General features: G+C 34.2%; 1 pseudogene; it reads right to left on the bottom strand.

Annotated features, from left to right (window-relative positions):
* Window positions 1-1,779: 1,779 nt before the first annotated feature.
* Window positions 1,780-3,815, bottom strand: LOC148871435 (protein FAR1-RELATED SEQUENCE 5-like; annotated as a pseudogene).
* Between the last annotated feature and the right edge of the window lie 2,600 nt (window positions 3,816-6,415).

Genomic DNA, 6,415 nt, shown 5'->3' on the forward strand with positions numbered 1-6,415 from the left:
GAAGTCATTGATAAGGCACTTTCCTTTTGCTTTTATTGAGTGATCAATCTTTCTCATAGTGGCATGGTCATGTGCATATAAAGGAAAAACAACCGTTAAGGGAACATTGATGAACCCAAATCAACCCTAATGGAGGAAAACATTAGATATTTATTCATCAACCAAGATCAACCTAGATTTTCCAACATTACATGGATCAGGTTTATGTTGTATTGATTGGCCAATATTCACAATAGAATGAACAATCATTTGAATACCTATTATGATTTACACAAGATAAACGTAAATAATGATTTTCATTTTTTGCAACTTTAGACAAAATTACAATATAAATACCTCTACATCTATGAACAATTATACAACCCTCTTTATGTTTAAGCATAAAATGAATTCTAACCATTTTGTTGAACTCCATCTATAACCACTATTAAAATATCATAATATCAGCCTAAGTGTTCAAAAAATATTCTAGTAATTGCTCCACATGAGCCGAAATTCAAGTATCAAAGTTTAAATAAAACATCAATTTTCAAGTTTAAACAAAAAATATTTGTTCAAATATATTTGGAGGCTTGTTACTTTCTTCCTTGTTCTCAGCCCCAATAATTGCTCAACCTGAAAACCCAAAGCACTGTTAATACAATGAAGATCATATTACGAATGGAAAAACATGTATTTTGAAATAAATATAAGAGCTGTAAACACTTAGATCCTCACATGCTTTGTATGAGAGTTAGTATGAATAAATTCCCCAAAAACAGTACCAGATAATTGTGCCTATATAAAAAAGTGAATGGAAAACCAAAATATATGAAACCCATAAGAGAGATTAATTAAAACATGTGAATAAAAAATAAATAAATAGTGGTCCTAAACCATCCATATGCCCCACTCACCTGTAATAATTGAGACAATGTATAATCACTATTGAAAGAATTGGGCTCTCTATACATGAAATAATTTTGTGGTTGTATCAAAAAAATCCCCCAAAAAAATGTATAAGACATACTTTAATTACAATTATCCAAAATAGCTAATCAGTGATACAAACATTTTGCAAACCAACGTTCATTGTCATTGGAATTGGACCAATATGTTGAGATGCAAATTCTTGTTCACTTGAATGCTTTTCATTAAACACAAAACCCAATTATAAAGACTAAAGTTGGTATAGAATAAAAACCAAGTGAATAAAAAATGTAATATAATCGGACAACGTCATACTTGAATATGGAGAGCATTTTTTTGATTCTCATTATTTTTTCCAAACTTTGAATCCTATAATATAAGAATTTTACTATCAAAACTAAAAACAAATTCATAATCAAATCTCAGAAATACTTGTCTAGATGAAAATGGCTCCTCAAATTCATAATCAAACTTTGAATCCTATAATATAAAAATTTTACCTTTGTCACTTTTGTCCTCTTCTTTGAGACATTAGTTATATCACCTCCAATTCTAAGTTTCTACATTGTAATAGTTTAATCAATAATAGTAAAAAAAAGTAAAATAAAAATGCATTCTATTAATGAATTTAAAAATACTTGTATGAGCTGTTGGATAGAACATTCATCATTAGTTTGCTTCTTCTTCCTTTTTGTTCTCTTTGTTATAGCCTTTTTTTAAAGCATTTTTGGGCCTTTTTGAAGAATGCGTATTGCACTCACCTTGTGTTTAATTCCTTTGACTACTGTTGATGTGGTTCCTTCATAAATGATATTATTTCCACCAACACCCTTACATATTCCTTTAGGATTTGTAGGAGAGCTAATAGTTTCACTGACCTATGCTCTCAAACTCTTTGATGCATATGTCTTCTGAAGACTCCACAACAATTTTATAAACATCATCATCTTGTGCAACTCTACTTGCTATTTGAGTAAACAAACGATTCAATTCCTTATAAGCGCATTGTTGTTCTTGTGTTCTTCTCCAAACTAATGTTAGAGCCACATGAAGCATCAACACCTTTTTTTTTGCATCAATAGTCCATCTTTTTAGTATGTAGCATGAGGGGATCATCCTAATGTGTTTAAGACTGAACACTTTCAAGGCATGCCCACATAAGATCCCTACATATTCAAGCTTTTTGCAACTGCAACTTACTGAATCATTTGTTGAGTCAAAAGCAACTTTGTGTTGTTTTGTTCCAAATACATTCCTACATATTTAGTTATTGTTTCAGACACAATATGATCTTCACCAATGCTACAATTTAGTTGTTATAGTACTTTAGCACAATATATCTAATTGCACTGACAAAGTTGGAACACTTTGTGTTGTTGAAAATTATGCTTTCAACTCTTCATACCGCCTGTCAACAACCACTCTCTCAAAATGCCGAAAAAATCTTAACAAGTTATGCTTGATGTTAAGATAACTCTTTAAACAACTATTCAAACGATCACTTCTTTGTGTTGTACTTTTACCAACAGAAAATGTTTGTCTCCCAAACACTTGAGCACATTTATGCCTTTTGCTATATATTTTTTGCACTAGTCATTCTTTCGAAGATTGTACTTGGTGATCAAACTTTCCCATGCATTTTCAAACTCATCCACTTCTTCATAATCATATACAAATTTGCTGAATTCCTTAGAAAATGTCCTAAAATTTTCAAATATCCCACTAAGGTGTTTTACGACATTTTGAAACATATCAAAAAATAGTCTTTGATGTGATTGTGATAATATTGAACTGATTGCCTTTGCCATAGCTGCATCATCATCAGTCAAGATAGTCTTTGGCTTTTCTCCACCCATTGTTTTCATAAAAGTCTTAAACAACCATTCAAATGTTTCTGTAGTTTCATCATATATTAATGCAACACTGAAAATGATTTATTGCTTATATTCACACCCATAGAAGTGCGAATGGCTGATTCTCATTGTTTGTTCTATAAGTTGTGTCAAAGCACACAACACCACTAAAATGAGCATAATCTATAATCATTTGTGCATCTACCCAAAATATGTTTGTGACTAATTCAGCTTGGTCTAATTGAATTTCATAGACAAAAGATGAATCTTCAGACTATCTATCATGGAAATACTGTAAAATATTACCTACCTATCCTTTTTCCATATTCCCATTCCTATATGAACACAAGTAATTCTTCAAATCTATAGAAGTGAATCCAATGTTTTCATGTCCATTGGCTTCTCTGGCCATTGATTCCATAGATGCTTTTGGAGTTATTCTTGAATCATCTACCCTTCTAACATATGCACCTTGTTCCTTGGTAGTTTTTCTTTGAGATCTCAACATATGTGATTTCGTAGGGGTTGTAATCAAATGATTATGAGTCTCATTGAAACCAACTACATGATAACAAGAATATTCTCGAAGACTTATTTTCATTTCAGCCTTACAACCACACCTTGTCTCTGGCCTAGGATATATAACATTGGGCTTACGCTTATCTTGTAGGTGCTTCCCCTCTTTAGCACAACAATATTTTCTAAATTTCACTCGTCCAATAAAAGGACAAAGATTTCTATTTGACTTTCGAGCACTAAACCCCACAATTCCAGCATATCTGTTATAAAAATTATAAGATTCACTTCTGTTTTAAGCACCATTCCAACTTTTGGAGTCCACTCATTAGGAATATGAGCACATCTGTTTTTGAGCCTCTTTTTTATACTTGCATCCAGACTTTGTTGCTCTTCATTTGTAGCCATATCATCAACATATTTTCCCTTATCAAAATCAATAGCCTTACCCATTTCATGTGCCTCAAGTAAAGTAGTAGTGATATGTTCTTTGTCACCAATGGATTGAAAAACCAGGCTATGCATGCTTGCATCCATGATTTGTTGTTCTTTATTTGTAGTTAAATAATCAAAAGTGCATTCTCCCTTACCCAAGTCAATTGGCTTAATCCTTTCATGTACCTCAAATGACCTAGAAGTAGAATGTTCGTTGTCACCTTTGTATTAAAAAATCATCCTACGAGGACCAATCTCCATAATCTTTGATACAACAATAGGATTTACTTTAACAGTTAATATTTAATTTGAAAGAAAGCAAATAACTTCTAAATTAAATTTGTAAGTAAATAGGATTAAAGTTATAAATGCAAGAAGACAATTATAATAATAAGAAAAATTTAAAACTTCACATAAATTAAGGTGAATAGAAGCAATGTTCAATGAGGATTACAAGTTAAGTACCATTAAGACAGTGAGGGTTGGAGATCAAACCTTGAGAGAAGGTTCAATGAAAATTTTCCCACTAATGACTAAAGACACAAGTACTGAACAATGAAGATTGCAGATAAGTATCATTAAAACAATGAAAGGTCAGATTAAGTATTATTAGAGAACGGTGGAAGTTGGAACAAAAGACAAACAGGTGAAAAGCTCCTTTCACATGTTCATCTTATAATTTAGAGGTATTAGGTACAATACAGTACAAAAAAACCTACTACACAAGTTACATTTATGTTGACATGTAAAACAAAAATCGAGGATTAAATAATTAATAATTACGAAATTTGTTTTTAAAGGAACAAAGGACTATTGACATTAAAGTAAATGTATGAGGTCATGATTGTGGACAACAATATTGAATGCTATGCAAATCCCAAAAAAAACTATAAACGATCAACTATATAAAGTTTCAAATAGGTGGTTAGCCTTCTTAACATAAAACTATGACTGGTGATAGATTCTCTATTCTTTTGAATCTTTTATTGTCTATCTACGTATTAAAATTAACAGAGAAAGGTCAATTAAATCCCTTACCTCGATTGTTTAATTTTCTTGTTTTTTATTTGAATAAAATAGGAAAAAGAAACCCTAACCCTTATTTTTTATTTGTTTTAAAATTTTAATATACTAAAAACAGGGAGGATGTTTGAAACGTCTGTTACTCTAACTTGCACATGTGAAATTTAAGCATGAGAGAGTGCTGAATTGGCACTCTCTGATTTGATGTACAGGAAGGATTGTGTAGGAGATCCAGACTCGAATCGTGCTTTAAATTAGAGAATGATGCGAGCCAGGAGATAAACACTAACTCACCAAGTAGGGTCAAGGTGCCAAACCTAGACCAAGGCCACATGATTTAGATAGACACTGACCAACCAACAACACCTGCTAACTTGGGGACAGGGGACACCATCCTTGTGCCATCTCTGAGTCCTCATAACACTGCACCCTAGGTTTACCAGGTATCCAAGGTAACTGTGTGAATTCGTTTTTGGTTAATAATGGTGATTGTGCTGTCCTTGCAAACACTTCAATCGAGAACTAAGGTCATAGAGAGCCCCGAAATGTTGAAGGTGCCCATAATGAGGGGGTAGCAAGTGATGTGATGGGGGAAGTAGCAGAAGTAGGGGAAACTAGAGTGGACCCTATAAGGAAAATGAGGGTGGCAGGAGGTAGTGGGAAGGAAGTTGAGGTTCATGGGGAGGGTGACTTTGATGAGGAAATATCACTAAGAAAGTGGGCTGAGAAGTTGGGTTTAAAGATCTCTTGTTTAGGTCTGGACAGGGCTCAGAAGATGGAGATGCCTGTAGGGGGGGAAAGTAGGAAAAAGGAAGGTAAGGGAGCTGAAAAAAATAGAGAGGAGGGGAGAGAAGAGGGTGGGAAAGGTGGAAGGAAAGGCTGGAAACAAAGAAGATAAGGTAGGGCCAAGTGAAGTGATGGTGAAACCCATGATTATAAGTTGGAATGTCAGAGGTTTGGGGAGGGATGCTAAGAGAAGGCTCATAAAGGAAGTGTTAAGGAGGGAAAAGCCAGATGTGGTGATGCTCCAAGAGTCAAAGGCACAAGAGATTGATAGAAGGTGGATAAGGAGTGTATGGGGAGGTAGAGACATTGGATGGACCATGGCTTCATCGTGCGGGGGCCTCGGGAGAGATAGTCACTATGTGGAATGAGAATACAATGGAATGTGTGGAGGAATTGATAGGTAGATACTGAGTGTCAATAAAACTGCAGAATATAGATGATAAGTTTAATTGGGTCCTAACAAATGTTTATGGGCCTAATTCATATAGGGATAGAAATGAGAGTCGGAAGAACTAGCAGATGTGAGAGGTTTATGGCAAGACCCATGGTGTTTAGGGGGGATTTTAATGTGATCAAACATACCGTTGAATCTAATAATCCAAGGCAAACGGTTACCACCAACATGAAAAGATTTAATTGCTTTATAGATACATTTGAAGTAAAGGAAATTGGGATTGGTCAACACATATTTTATTGGACTAATTGTCGAGAGAATTCGATGTGCTCAAAGCTGGATAGATTTTTTGTTTCTTGGGATTGGGAGGAACACTAGAATAACATGGTGGGCAGGACACTACCCAAGGTCACCTTAGATCATTGGCCAATATGTACCGGACAAGGGGTAGGTGGGGATGGGCCTATGCCCTTTAGGTTTGAGAACATGTGGTTGACGG

This window comes from Nelumbo lutea, chromosome 2 (assembly GCF_056320005.1).
Source record: "Nelumbo lutea isolate HS-2025 chromosome 2, American lotus-T2T, whole genome shotgun sequence".
Classification (NCBI taxonomy): domain Eukaryota; kingdom Viridiplantae; phylum Streptophyta; class Magnoliopsida; order Proteales; family Nelumbonaceae; genus Nelumbo; species Nelumbo lutea.